Source organism: Ceratotherium simum, chromosome 3 (assembly GCF_057802395.1).
Source record: "Ceratotherium simum simum isolate JZ-2026a chromosome 3, ASM5780239v1, whole genome shotgun sequence".
Classification (NCBI taxonomy): Eukaryota; Metazoa; Chordata; class Mammalia; order Perissodactyla; family Rhinocerotidae; genus Ceratotherium; species Ceratotherium simum.
In genome coordinates this window covers 8,187,622-8,203,437 of record NC_141902.1, presented here as the reverse complement: position 1 = coordinate 8,203,437, position 15,816 = coordinate 8,187,622, and the positions used below count along the sequence as shown (strand labels likewise).

General features: G+C 36.4%; 1 long non-coding RNA gene across 1 annotated transcript in view; it reads right to left on the bottom strand.

Annotated features, from left to right (window-relative positions):
• LOC147917410 (uncharacterized) overlaps positions 1-15,182 on the bottom strand; it is a 67,349-nt gene extending 52,167 nt beyond the window's left edge. The window contains exons 1-2 of the long non-coding RNA XR_015549613.1: positions 12,786-15,182; positions 5,624-5,731 (exon numbers count right to left, since the gene is read on the bottom strand). This is a non-coding gene — a long non-coding RNA (uncharacterized LOC147917410). The remainder of the gene's footprint in view (positions 1-5,623; positions 5,732-12,785) is intronic.
• Positions 15,183-15,816: the final 634 nt, after the last annotated feature.

Here is a 15,816-nt window from a genome sequence, read left to right as displayed (position 1 = left end):
CTCATGTAAATTTAACTTGTAGCCCTGCCAGAAAGTACCCAGAGTGGGTAGAGGATAGTCTTCCTCCCCTTCAACATCTTTTAGGCTAGTGGTTGTTAAATGGGAATTCATATCACTTACCTGTGGAATTTTACTAATATTTAAATGTTTAGGATCTACTACAGACTTACTGAATCTTTTCGCTGGATATATTCTTAGTATATTCTAACTATATGCTTAGTTTATCCATGGTATATTATGACTATGGATTATTATATGTCATAGCTGAAGATTTTTTTTCTCTATAAGGATTATGTTTATCAATTTTTTATATATTAGATTTAATATCCACTCATGAAAATTGAGTTCTTCATTATATTTGTAGCTAGATTGTCTAAAACTATTTTGGGGATTGACTTCATTTTGTTTATTTTGTTTTGGTTGCCACAGAATCAACCAAATTTCCTTGTCAGCTGCACTGTTCTTGTTATAAACTCTCATTGATCAGTCTCTTTTGAAATTTGTCATTAATAAGTTAGGCACTGTCATTTAAAATCTTTCGTCACCAACAGATAGTTTTTCATTTTAATGTGATACTTCCTTGAAAGCACTTGTAATCATCTACAGGTTGCACTGCTTCATATCAACTAAAGATTGTCTCAAAAAGAAATCTGCCAGGGACTTTTGGCTAAAGGCTTCTGGTGGCATCACTTAAACAACTTTGAGGCTATTCCAGTGAATGAGTCAGAATTTGCAGAGCTGTAGTCAAGAAGCAGATGGGTTTATAAGACTGCAAAGCCAAAATGAAGCAGAAAAACAATCACATAGGACTGAACGAACTGACGCGGAGTAATTACGATTTTTTGGTTGGAATATGATTTATGTTATAATATTCTATTTTCTGGATACGTAAGGAATAATTTTCTCTTTCCTCTTAAGGTATTTATAACTCAAAATTCAGTAAACTCTGCTTTTGTAAACTGATATGAAGCATTTTAAATATATATTATTCTCCCTGCCTGACCTCTCCAGAGATTGGAAACTCTCATTGAGTATTCTTATCTTAATGACAATATAATTACTTGCATAGATTAAATAAGCATCTATCCTTCTGTTTCACTAAGACATAATCGGATACTTTTATTAATATACCAAAAGAGGAGATAAAATCAATCGTTTAAAAAAAAGCCTCAATCAAACTGAAGGCCATAAAAAATGAAAAGAAAACAAATTAGAGATTGAACAAATAAAAATTTAAAAAAATCAAGCTGGTATATTTAAATCCAAGTACATCAAACATCACATACATCAGACATGGTCTGGACACTTCAAATAAAAGACAGGAATTGTCAGTTTGGATGAAAAAGCAAGACTCAAATATATGTAGAAACAAGCATTAAATATAAGGTCAAAATAAGATAAAGTATGCTCAAATTTAGAAAAATTATTTAAATACAACTGATAGCAAAATTTTGAAAGAAGATCCTGAAATATGAATATATTGCGATATTTCAAGGCAAAATAATTTGATCCATTTAGCATTACTTAGTAATTTTAGATTATGAAATTACTTGTGATAGTTCTAAAATAATAAGACAATTCTATTTGGACAAATTTTATATAGTTCACTTATGTCTGAATTAATTATATTTATAATGCTTTTAAATAACTTACAAGAGAAACACAATTATTTGAAAATCAGCTAATAACAACACATCTTCCAAGCATTTGTCAGATGATGGAAGTAATCAAAGTTATGTACAAAACAGTCCAATTATCTTATTTTACAATGAGGAAACTAAGACACTGAAAAATATATATATATATACACACACACCCTTATATACATAAGTATGTATGTGTACTAGTCAGGGTTCTCCAGAAAAACAGAAACAATAGAAATATATAGATATATATAAAAGAAGATTTATTATAGGAATTGGCTCATGTGGTTGCAGAGGCTGAGAAGTCCCAAGATCTGCTGTCAGCCAGCTGGAGAACCAGGAAGTCTTGTAATGTAATTCAGTCTGAGTCCAAAAGCCTGAGAATCGAGGTGCTGATGGCATAAGTCCTTATCTGAGTCTGAAAGCCCAAGAACCATAAGCACCAATGTCTGAGAGCAGGAGAAGATGGATGTTTTAGCTCTCTGGGCATCACTAAACCCAGTCAAGTTGACACATAAAATTAACCATCTCACATATATATTCCAATTGCTTTGGAAACTTGACTGTCTCTTTAGCAAAAGGATTCTATAGAATGCCTCTTTGAATCTTCAATGTCAAAGATTTTCCTTATAGATAATATACACTACTGTTCTTATAGAATATATCCACTCAAAAAAAAAGACTAGAAAGAAATATAATAACACTATTTGTCCCAGATATTGTGACAATGTGTAAATATTTTTTACTTTTCCATTTTCTGTATTTTTCAACTTAAAAATTAACGCGTTTTAAAATTTAAGTTCCAGTCTGAGTCTGAGTCTGAAAGCAGGAGAAGATCAGTATCCCAGCTTGAAGACAGTCAGGTGGAGAGAGCGAATTCTCCCTTACTCAGCCTTTTTGCTCTGTTGGGTGTTCAATGGATTGGATGAGGCCCACCCACGCTGGATAAGGCATTCTGCTTTACTCAGACTACTGATTCAAATGTTAATCTCTTCCAGAAACACCCTCACAGACACACCCAGCATTATGTTTAACTGAATATCTGGGTACCCCTTGGCCTGGTCAAATTGACACATAAAATTAATCATCACACTACAAAATTCTTTGTCTCTTTTGCAAGGATCTATTAAAGAAAAATTAATTGTCTTTGATTTAGTACATTTTCCTTTTACATGTTTGTGGACTAATTTTATTAGCATTTATATTTTTACATTAAAAAGATTCTCTTTATAAACTAGGTGTATTCACTGTAAACTCTGGGAATTTAGGTATAAGTTTATTTCCTAAAGCTTAATGCTTACATTTATATGATGAATTTAATCTTCTGAAGTACAATCCAAAGCCAGTTTTTATTCAATGTGCATATCTGAAGTAAAAACATCTATAAAGAAGTATATTTTGATATTCTAGATGGAGGCATTACAGGGAGGCTATTCACAGCAGGCTTATCGTCAAAAGCAATTGGGAAGAAGTCTTAAAAATGAATAAGTACTGAAGATAACTTTTCTTTAATGGCAACAGTTGCTGAAAATTCATTTTGGCTATGAGAAAAGAAAACTAGTATTTTTAGTTGAATAGTCTGATCTGATGTTAATGTGAGTCTAAATTTACTCCACAATGACAGAAGTTAAATGAAGTTTTTTTGAGTAACTAAAACTACACAAAAGCAAGTTATATCTTTAATAGAAGCATGAAATGGAAACCAGTTGGAAGTTTAGGTTGTAATGTAAATTTAGATTGGCTAAACGTTAAAATGCTCATGTGTTTTTTTTCTTTCCTGAAGAGAAACTAATTTGTAAATTGTGCCCTTTCATGGTTTTTATTGCCTAAAATCTTTCCTGATGGAGGAAATCCTTATATCTTAGAACTCACTTCTGCTTTGCTCATCTTCCTATGCAGTCTTATTCAACCCCAAACGGTGACTCCCACATCTCTGAGAATGCCTGGACTTCTCTCCCAAGCAAGAGGTCTTAATCAACTTTCACCTGGAAATATACACTCCTGTGTCCTCCAGCAAACTCAAATAAAATGTGGACGGATTATAAGGAGGGCTTTTTCTGGGTGCAGGTCAACATTTTAAATAGGACAGTCACGGATATACTCAAGAGTGATATGTGAGCAAAAGCCTGAAAACGAGGGGAGGCGAGCTGTGCAAATATCTGAGGACAATGCTGTCCAGGCGGAAGAACAGCAATTTGAAAACTTGAAAGTTCTTTAAATATAGTTTTTCTTACCTTAGCTTGGATTCCCTCACCCTCACTCCAAACAGACCTGAGAAAAAATTTGGGATGGCGGCATTTTGTTTGGAAATAATGCTCAGGAGCAGGAATGGGAAGTGAGACAAGGATACAGGGATGTTGAAAAGCCAGTAAAGTGTGAACTACAGAGCCGGTTACATGCGAGTAACTGAGGACTCTCTACAAATTGGGTAGAATGTGTCTCAGAATTGTCCCACTGAGGGGGGAGAAAATTTAAGTATTTATCCATCAAATTTTATTTAATTTGGACTGACTTTCTCATGAGCTAGAGAAATTCCTCAGGCTGAGAGACAGGAGTGACTGAGTATACAGGAAACATCCACAATAGCTGGATGTGAAGTTCTAGATCTTGGCCCTGGGAGTATGGGTGGGCTTTAGCAAGATCCCCTACAGACCCTCACTACTCAACCTAAAATCAATGAGTTGAACTGACCCTGTCCAATACGTTTAGCTCAAAGCCTCTCTCTTGCATTCAGACCACTGTTCCCCAGTTTAAACCTTTACCATAGACTAAGTCAGTGATTCTCAACTTCATCAGACTGAAACTCCTTTATAACAAGCTTTTTGTAATACCCACTTCACTATTCCAAAACAAAATTCATAGAAAAAATATATATATAATAATTTAAAAGTACTAATGTAATGTGCTAACACTAACATACAAGAAAAAGGAAAGGAAAGGAACTTACAATAAAGTGATCGGTGTTTCAGTAAGTGCTGAGAAACAGCTATGTAAGAACGTGCAGTGAAGTGTCATAATCAGTGACATAGGCTATGACAAAGACATTGAATTGGCAACTGAAACACTATGAGCAGTGTTGCCATTGCTGACATAATTTACAAAATAGTGAACAGCTTATTGTACAATAACAAGCAAAACTGCATGCAATTTCCTCATTCTATACAAACCGCTTGCGTTTCTGACATGTTAGTGTACATTAACGTAAAAATATATTTTACATATTTTGTAAAACAAAATATCATTATAGACTCAAATAATTTCAAACAGCTTCCTGATCACATGAATGTCCTATAGCACACTCAAAGTTTTCTAGAACTCAGGATCTTTATCTGTTGTCTAGGGTGGTCATTTGTGATGTCCAGAAGGTTCAGCAGCACCACCTCCAACCATTCTGACAATCAAAGTATTCTTTTCCAGATAGATATTTCACCTGGTAAGAAGCTCTAATCTAAATTGTTACAAACATAATCAATTCTGGTTTAGCTGTTTCTACTTTTGCCTAAATTCAATGCATCATCCTCTGATCTGCCAAAGTTTTTTTTTTTTTTTTTTGTGAGGAAGATCAGCCCTGAGCTAATATCCTGCTCTTTTTGTCAAGGAAGACTGGCCCTGGGCTAACAACTGTGCCCATCTTCCTCTACTTTATATGGGACGCTGCCTCACAGCATGGCTTGACAAGCAGTGCATCAGTATGTGCCTGGGATCCGAACCTGTGAACCCTGGGCTGCGGAAGCGGAGCGTGCGCACTTAACCACGTGCGCCACTGGGCCAGCCCCATGCCAAAGTTATTTTTGTAAAATGCATCTGTATATCACTTCATTTCTTAAAGTCCTACAGAATTGCCATATTACCCACTAGATAAAGCTCAAGATTTTTACTATGGCATTGACTCTCCTTCATAAAGGTGCCTAAAACGATCAATGGAGTATTAAACCAGATCATTCTGTTGCCCACCACCACCACCCTATTATTTTACTTACTAAAATCCAGCCTGTGGTAGCAAGAATTCCAAGGTGGTCTCCAGGATTCCTTCCTACCCCTGGTGTGCATGTCTTGTATAGTTTTCTCTCTTTGAGGGCATGCAGAACCTAAAAATATAACGGGATAGCAGTCCTGTGATCAGATTACTAATCAGTTGACTTTGAGTTAATCAAAAAGGTTGCCCTGTGGTCCTGACCTAATCAGATGAGCCCTGAACAGGGCCTAGGCTTCTTGAGAAGAGAGGGATTTGACATGAGTGAGTTCTCTGTTGCTGGCTTTGAAGATAGGCCACATGGCAAGGACCTGAGAGCAGTGGCTAGCAGGTGAGAGTGATTGCTGACCAACAGCCAGCATGAAAATGGGAACCTGAGTCTTACAACAGGAAGTAACTAAATTCTGTCAGGACTATGAGGAGACTCAGAAGCTTTTCTTTCCCTAGTTGAGCCTCTAGATAAGATCACGATTGAATGATACCTGATTTCAGCCTAGTGAAGCCCTGAGCACAAGACACAGCTAAAATGTGCCAGACCCAAAGACTCAGATAATAAATTTTTGTTGTTTTATGTACTAAATCTGTGGTAATTCCTTATACCACAATGGAAAACTAGCACTCAAACTTATCTAACTATTTGCCATTTCAAAAGCATGCCATTCAATGTCATTTCTCTGTCTCTTAACAACAAGTATTCCTTTTTCCTAGAATGTATACTCCAATCTCAGAATCTCTTTTGCTTCACATCCATCCACCTGATTTGGAAGAATGATTCTTAAAGTCTCATCTCCTTTGTTAAATCTCTTAAAAACATTGTGTCCTTATTGTTTTCCTTGCTTGTATCCATTACAATATAATTAGTAGTTTCACATTTATGTTCCCTACTAAACCTTATTTTTTGAGAGTAGAACTATATGACCATATTTGTAAAATCAGTGACTAGCACATTTATTCATTCAGCACAACTAAGAATGAAAGAATGCAAGATATGAATATTTTGAACTAGACTCTGCTTTGGTTCTGAAGCCAGGTACCAGAGGGTTATTGTAAATATTCAATAAGAACATGATTACCTTTCTATCTTGTTCCCAACACAGACACAGATGAAAAGAAGTTAATCTTATTAATTTGCTGTTTTCTTGTTTAACCTGAGGGGTGACTCAAGAGCCACAAGGATTTATGAGCTTGCTTTGCAGAAGAAAAAGAATGCCTTTAAGGAAGTTATGACCACCAGACAACCAGTCCCCAGCTGCCACTGGCGCTAAGGAGTCTGGTTGCCCAAGGGCTTATCTGGGGTGAAAGAAACATGGACTTCCCCTTTGTTTCTCTGAAACTCTACCTCCCAAGCCCCTTAGCTCTATAAAAATCCCCTGTTTTCTTCTTTTGTTAAGGCTGATTTGACAGCCCCTATCCTCCCACCTTCTAATTTTGGTCAATTTGAATAAACCTTTCTCCATCTCCAAGCACTGATGTCTCAGTGATTGGCTTATTGTGCACTGGGTATGCAAAACTTGAGATTAAGACATCTGATATAAGTTCCACATTCTACTTATGTCCCTCAATTTAGTGTTCTGCATCTTCATTATTCAATATTATAAAATTTTGCTGCTCAATTTATTAAATTCAATGATGGTTTAGGGAATCACTTATTGTTTATGTTGTGAATTTAATAGGTGGTTTTGTATTTTTATATATATTTTTTTGTATGGAAGCAGTTATATGACTTATTTTTCATTGGAGTTTGGTATAAAAAGATGTATCTATAAGGGCCTAGAGAAAAATATTCAGAGCATGGAACAATGACTAGGAAGATTCAATTGTTAAAGAGCATTCCTTTCTCCTAAGTGGTATCAACCAGGAGATTTCAATTTGCAGTGTGGCAGAACTATCCTAGAGGACACTGTGAAGTGAGAGACTGTATCATCAATTGTCCTTTCAAGATGTGCAGTCCTTACTTCTGGCGTGGGCACACACAGCAGAAGGAACAGTCTTTGCATTTCTTGTTCACTCCTGGGCAATTTCCTCCTTTTCCTACCTTGTTCTTAGTATTCTATTTTCATCTTTTCTCTACTGGATGACTCCTTTGTTTTCTAGGATATTTGGCCATAGTTTTGTACTTAGTATTTTTGTTTAATTCCTTTATCCTAATTCACTGGCTTTTTCTTTTTTGATTTTTCTTTCTTTCAACAACATCTTATTAACAAGTCCATGTCTAAGTATACTTTTAGGAGTATGAAGGTTATTATAAACTACTTCATGGACCTTAAATGAATTTCCTGTTATTTATATAAATGCCATGCCTTACAATATTTTACAATAAAAGGTGATTTGTTCCTTATCAATATCAATATTAAGATCATTGAGCCAGCCAGGCTGAAATTGAATAATAAAACTTCAGAGTTAGAAGGACCTTAAAGATTATTTAATAATGCAGATCCTGCATTTGCATATAGATAAGGGGGCAGATAAGATCAGTAGAAGCTGAATTACTTGTGTAAGGTCACATAATTAGTCTGAGGCAGGAAAAAAATCTGTTCTTTAATAACTTTGCAGAGCTTTTTCCACTGTATCCCACTGCTTACGTCGGTCTGTCACTCAGGAGAGCCTCTTAAAAATAATCAGGTATCAATAATACTAAAAAACTCTAATACAGTGATTATTATGTACCACAGGGTTGATGGAGTTCAGGGCAGGCCATCTTAAAATAGAGAGACATCCTTATCATGAGAAAGAAGGAATTTAGGGTCAAGAAGGCAGCATAAACAAACCTTGTTACTTCTTAACTGATTTACTACACCAAGCCCAAACTTCTTTGTCTTGTCAATTCTTCACAAATTTATTGTTTCTTTGTATAAAAGGTATAAAAGCTGCCTACTTTGGTCACTTCTTTGGGCCTCATATTTTTGGGGCGCCCATATGTACAAAATTAAATTTTTCTCCTGTTAATCATTCTTTTATTATAGGGAGTATCTCAGCTAAGAATCTAGAAGGGAAGAGGGAAAATTATTCTCCCTCCCCTACAGAATGTTAAAGGAGAGAAGTAATCTAGAATTATAAATGTATGATATACATTTGCAGGTAGAATGTAATTGTAGCCATAGAGAATGAAAGATATCAAGAGAAATTGGCATAGAATGGAGCTTTGAGTAACTCTGATATTAATAGGAAGGATAAAAATAGAAGAATAAAAATAGCACTATGAGACACAAAAAGTGTCCAGACAGGAGAAAAATTCAAAAAAGATCAAGGGAAGAAAGTCTTTCAAGAAGGAGAAAATAAAATGAATAAGATAAGGAGTGAAAAATGTCCATTAGGTTTACATTGGCTTTGCATACATGTAGGTCATTTTTGTCAATGTAAAAGAGTGATTTCTGTAGATTGATGGAGCAAACTATAGATGGAAGTTGTTGAGGGAGTTCTTGTGAGGAGATAGTGATAAAATTCTTTGTTTGACCAAGCTTTGCTCAGGCTCCTGAACCTTCTCCTAGGTGCATCCGTGCATTTCCTTTAAAATCCAGTTTTAGCAAGAATCTTGCTAAATCAGTTTAGCCAGGACTCCCCACTCTCCATATCTGATCCCCCTTGATGTCTGATCAGGTTCCTCACTCTCCACCAGCCCCCAGGTGATGTCTGATCACTCTGGCCTGTCTTCAGCAAGAATCCCCCCTACCCCTGATGTGTCCTCTTAGTAATTTTCCGTCCACTGCCCCCACCTGCTCCTTGGCTATAAATCCCCACTTGCCCATGCACTATTTGGAGTTGAACCTGATCTCTCTCCCACACTGCAAAATGTCATCGCAGTGGGCCCTCTACCTATCACGATAGTGCCCCCCCCGCCGCCAAAAAAAGCCTTCTGTACCATGCTTTAGCAAGTGTCATTGAATACTTTTTTTCTTTAACAATAGATAATAAATAGGAATAAATTTTTTTAAAGTTTTGCTGTGAAAGGGTAAGGTGATATAATGTATTATTTGGAGAGAAAAGGAAAGGCATAGGAAACTGCTGTTTGATTTTTGATTATGTTCTTCAAATAAAAAAGAGAAGAGGAGATTTAAAAGGGAAATTAGGAGGACGTGTCAGAGAGCATGGAGACTCATTCGCTAAAAGTCTTCCAGAAGCCCAGAGGTCCTGCTTGGGGGTAGCCAACCAGCAGAGAAGAATTACGCAGATGCACACGGTGTGGATTGAGAACGTTGAGGAGTTTTCTATTGTGATGACATCCATTTCCTCAGAGAAGCCGAGGACGTGGGGTGTTGAAAAGGAAGGAAAAAGGAGGAAGGATCAAAGTCTGGGAACTGAAAGAATTTTGAATTAACTATTGAAGTGAGTTGAAGAGCAAGTTAGTGATAATATATAGCTAATTTGAAACAAAACCAGAATTGGAATATGAGTCTCCTGACTTGAAATACAAATAATATTACAATTCCCCTAAGACAGATACTGAACTTAAATATAAAGTAAACAAATGTGGATGTTTTAGGAGATATTGATATATTACATATTTAATATATATGAAGAGGCATGAAAGGGGTAAAAATTTAGTACCAGTGATGTCTCACATAAGAGGAATCTCTGAAATATATCTATCCCTCATATACACTTTACTCAAATGAAAGAAGAGAAATATATTTAACTATCTAGAAGGTTTTTAAAAATTATGTTTGACAAAAGTCAAAGAGATATTTTTAAGAGCTCAAACGTCAACAGGATAGCTCAAAGTTCTGATTTCCACTCTAGACAAGTATTTGAGTCATAGAGCTAACGTGGATATCTGCTTTCCCAATTCAGGCTAATTTATTTGTATCAATTTATACTCCCATGATCAGGTATGAGATTACCTGTCTCACTTAATTCTTGCTAATCATATTAATATTTATACACTTTATTTTTTGAAAGGTGATAAAAATTAATAAGAAAAGAGAAAAATTGAATTGTTGTGTTGATTTTTTTCCCTTTTCTGAATTTGAATATCCTTTTGCTGTGTCTTTATCCTTTTTTGAAAATGTATACATTGCACATCCCATTTGTCTACTGAGTTTTGGTTATCTTCCAACTGATTTTCATGAGCTTTTATTATACTAAAGTATTTACCCTTTGTCTAGCACAAATAGACTGGTTAATGGTGTTATATTTTAACCATGCTCCCAAAGAATTTTGGGGAAGTTTTCACCAATTTATCAGCGTTGTCTATTGATAACAGTGAGATTCATGAATTGCACCTGGTCCTTGTGAGAATTCCAGAGGTCTTTGCTTTTGGGGCTGGTTACATACAAACAATATGCCTAGGTGACCAGCAGGGTACAAGCAACCCTGTCCTGGTTCCAAACTGTTTCCTGCCCATGTCTGTGGTTCCTGATTTGAGAGAGAAGAAATAAACTGTGGACTTGTAAACATTGTTATTTCTGGTTCTGTGCATCTTGATTGGCAATTGAATCCAATATAACTGCCACCATTAGTGCAGATTAATGTAAGAATTCAATTTTTATATGTCAAAATTATCTTTTCTTTATAATTTTGTTCCTAGTCATTAACCTGACATATTGAAAGAGCAACTCACCGCTACCATACACCTTCCTTTAAGGTGTTGAAGTGTTGATTGTACTCAAGGATTTTAAATATATTGCTTATTTTCAGGTAACCAAAGGTGAGAAAATAGTTCCTCTTCTATGAATTTACTTAGCTTTACTTTGCCTTACTTTAATCACTTTGAACAAAGTTATTATAAAAATATGCCTTTGAGTAGCTAAATTTCAGGTATTAACAGTTAGACATTTCCAAAAGGGATCTTATTTCTTATAACTTATGTCATACTCTGAAAACCGGAAGATGAGACACAATGACGTAAAGTGTTTTCTCTAAGTGCACAATGGCGAAATAAAGACTATGGAGCAGTTAAGAAATTTATAAAAATTGCAAACAATGATGGTAACTATTATGCATTCAGAGCTCACTGTGTTCTGGACACTACACAAGCATCATCTCAATGAATACTCCCAGTTATATTATGGCAGAATTTTCACATATTTGGTGAAAAAATTTTGGTTTAGAGAGGCTATATAACTACCACAATTTCACCCAGATAGGAGAAGGTAGAACACCAATTCACATAAACCATCTGATTTCAGAAGCTTAACTCTTGGGCTCTCTTGATTGAATATGTACTTAGTGTGTTCCAAGTATTCTTCTAATGTCATTGCAATTACTGAGTGAATCACTCATTGAACTTTTATAATAACCCTCTGAGGTAGATGTTATTATCCCCTTTTACAAATAAGAAAACTTTCAGAAAGTGGAGGAACTGGGGTTCAGATCTAGACAGCTCCAAAGGCTCATCACTTAAATACTAAGCTATGTGTCTCTCATAGGTTTACTGACCACTAAATAATAACTCACTTTATTGAATATCTCCATACACTAGGCACTGTGCTGAAAGCTTTTATGTCACATATTGAGGATGATTAAAAAATAACTCTTTTCATTGGAGGATCTTATGTAGGGCACAGAAACAAAACTGTAGTTAATGCTCATGTATAAGAATGTGTTCTCCCTGGTTATTTCCTACAATGCTTGTTCTTCTAGTGATTTGATATGCTGAAGGAGACAGAAATTTATAAGCATAATTATAGTGCACACAAGAATGTGATGAGTGCTCAAAGATGGTTATCGAGGACAAAGGGGAAGAGATTAATTCAATTTTTGAAGAGTAGGGAGTGGAAACGCTACAGAAACACTCTAAAGCTGGCCCCTGAAGGAAAAGCAAGAGTTGTCTCTGTGAGGTAAAGTCTCGATCCAAGTCAGAGTGTTATGAGAGGTTCGGGGGATTCGATCAGAGATGTAAAAGAAACTTTCCACTCCAAACAAATGGACTGAAGGTATACTTTATTATATAGAGGATAGTAAAGGCAATAGTCCGCAAACAGATCCGAATAGGTCAAATATTAAGAGGGAAAAATACCAGCTCGATCAGAAAGGGAAACACCAGATGTGCTGAGATAGCGGCAGATTCGAATAGGTCTTATAATAAGAGGGAAAATCATCAGATTGATCAGAAAGGGAAACACCAGATCGGCTGACGGGAAATGACACAAATCAACCGGAAAGAGAAACACCAGGTTGACCGAAAAGAGAACACATCAGATCAATTACTTCACAATAAATCAATTGCTCACAATATCCACGCCCCACTGCCGGGAGAGTCCTGTCAATCGACACGGCTGGGCTGGAATCACACGTCCTGGGCAAGGCTTCCCTTCCACAGGTGGAATTCTCACCAGGCCTCGGTTTTCAGCAGTTTATATAAGCAGTTACAGAGTTTACAGAGCAAGCATCTAGTGTTCCCATGCACAAATGGTTATCAGTGGCGTATGTGCACTGAGCCCCCTGCTTATCGTCCCAGCCCAGTAGTTGTGTATGTGCATTGTTTACCCTGCTTATCGTCCCAGCCCAGCACAGATGGCCAGTCTGCCCCAGGCTGTGGCGCCCAAAGGGCCTTGAAATTTTTACACATTGCAACTATCTCCATGGGAGAAGGGCCAGTTCCCACCAGCAGAAAACAGCTTTTATATTTCTTTTTGTGCTGGTGGCTGTAGGTCAATGGAGTGGCCAAACATGGCTGTACTCATGTCAAGACATTTTCGGCCATGGCCGTCTCCATTAACCATAAGACACCACGTGCACAGACAATGAACTTCATACACAAGTACACAAGGCACATCCAAGAATCCAAAATCCAATGATTATAATAATTACAAACCTTTTTGTAATAAAGGACCTAAACCCCAGGGTAACCAATCAAACAATCCCTTAGAACATGATATGTTATTAACTTGATCTTGCAAATCATGCACAGCATCAAAGATAACATTAGATAAGGTAACACCTAGGCCTAACAAATTAGTTTGTAGAAGTCCAGACCAGCCCCCATCACGGAGGGTAGCAGAAGGCAGGGTAACAGAGAAATTATGATTAGTTTTATGTAACTGATCAGAGACAGGCTTATACTGAGAAGTTGCTTGAGGTTTCTGAGACCAAACTTCTCGGCCATTTATAGTCCAGGTTACAGGTCCCCCTGGTGTAGAGCAGTTGGTCTAACAGTGTAGGGTCAAAGGTTATCTTACAGAGACATTAGTTGGTGTGGAGGTCTGCAGCAGACATGGAGGTGCAGCATAGCATAGCGAGCACAGCAGGAATATCTATCTATGTAAAGAAGTAGAATTTCTAGGAACATGATATAATTGTTCACTTCCTGGATACATGACTATGAGTGTTGCAGTGGGCCCTTGGGCCACTACTTTTGTGGCACGGGGAGCAGCATTGAGTGGGTGTGTCACCCACACTTTGCTCCAGGTTTTCATCCATCTGTAGACCCAAATTCTTGCATTCCTCTTTTAGTTAATGTCGTTGGAGGTTGTCCTTGTGACACACGTGGAGTTAGGAGGGGAAGTACCAATAATTGTCCCATTTATTTTTTAGACTTTATAGTTAGTACTGTGTCACTATCATTATATAATATAAATTTTATTTCTTCTTGGTAATCTGGATCAGTGACTCTTCCTAGTACATCAATACCTTTTGCTGCTAGTTCAGAGTGTCCCATTTAATAAACCAAAAGTGTTTTTGGGAAATTGTACCCCTATCCCAGTAGGGACTATAGACTGCTTCTTAGGGGGCAATTGAATAGAATAAACAGTAGATGAATCCAATCCAGCTGCTTTGGCCATGGCACAAAAAGGCTGTTTAGCAGGTTGAGTCAATGGCCAATATGTCAAGGTCATAAGCTCATGGGTAGTGGCTGCCACTTCTGTAATCTTTGCTGGTAATAACCTTGACAGGGGAGTCTCATTAGGGCCCAACGGCCTGTTATTTAACATATTTAGAGCAGCACTTAGATGGTTGTGTCACCCCTTTAATGAGCCATGACCGAGTTTTCTCTATTGTTGTTTAAGCAGTCCATGCATTTGTTGTATGAGGACTGCCGCTTGGGGGTAATAAGGTATATGATGAATCCATTTTATATAATTTTTTTTGCACAAGTTTGAATCAACTTACCTGTAATGTGGGAATCATTGTCACTCTGAATTTGCCTTGGTGTTTCACAGAATTTTGTGGCACTGTGTTGGGTGGCTGCTTTAGCCGGCATAGCTAATAAATAACCAGAATATGTATCAACAGAAGTGCAGGCATAAACATATCCACAAGAATTTGGCAATGGTCTAATAAAATCTATTTGCCAGGTATGGGTGGGAAATAATCCCTTTTGAATATGACCTTGGTAGGGGTGTGGAACTCCCCGTTTATTTAACTGTTGGCATAACTGACATTGTTATACTGCAGTGGCAATATCATCATGGGTGACAAGGATTCCCCTTTGTTGTGCCCACCTATATGATGTTTGTTTTCCCAAGTGTCCACTCTTTTTGTGGACCCATCGTGCTAAGCCTGGGTTGTGCGTTGCACGACTTTGCACCAGCTGGTCAGCATAAGAGTTATACTTTTGTTTTGTAGAAATAAAAGAACTGTGAGCATCAACATGAAATACAGTAACAATTGTGTTTTGGCACCATAATCATATGTCTTTTTGTAGTTTCTTTTTAAGTTAAAAAAAGACTTTAATTTTGGCAGAAGTTTATCAAAAATATCAAAAGATTTTAAAATACTTGGCCAAATAGGAAACAATGCCTAGTTATTTATTTAATCAAGTTGACAACAGAAACAGTGAAAGGCAAACAGAGAGTTAAAACAGTCAAAAAACAAAAACAAAAACCTTAAGGGAGAGACTTCAGTCCTTTTGAACATAGGAAATTATTTTAACAAAACATAAGTGTTTTGTCTTTTATATAGACTTACTCAAAGAAACACCTTTTAATTTTTATATAAAGAGCAGACCAAAAGTTTAACAAAATTATCTTTATAAGAGAGAAAGCCAAATCCTAGTTTTTTATCAGCCTACTTTAGCCAACTTGATCATGTACAAAACTCCTCAGGGTTTTACTTTTATAAACCGTTTGTCACATACTTTTTGTATTTAGAATTTGTTTCATGTCTTTTTTTTTTTAGTACTTGAGGACAAATTTATCTTTTTTAATAAAATAAACAAAAATATCTCTAGTCTTTATATTTTTTTATGGACAACAGACATTTTTCTTTTTTTGTATACAGATTTTCCAGAAATGTGTACTTTCTCATAGAAAATTTCTCAAC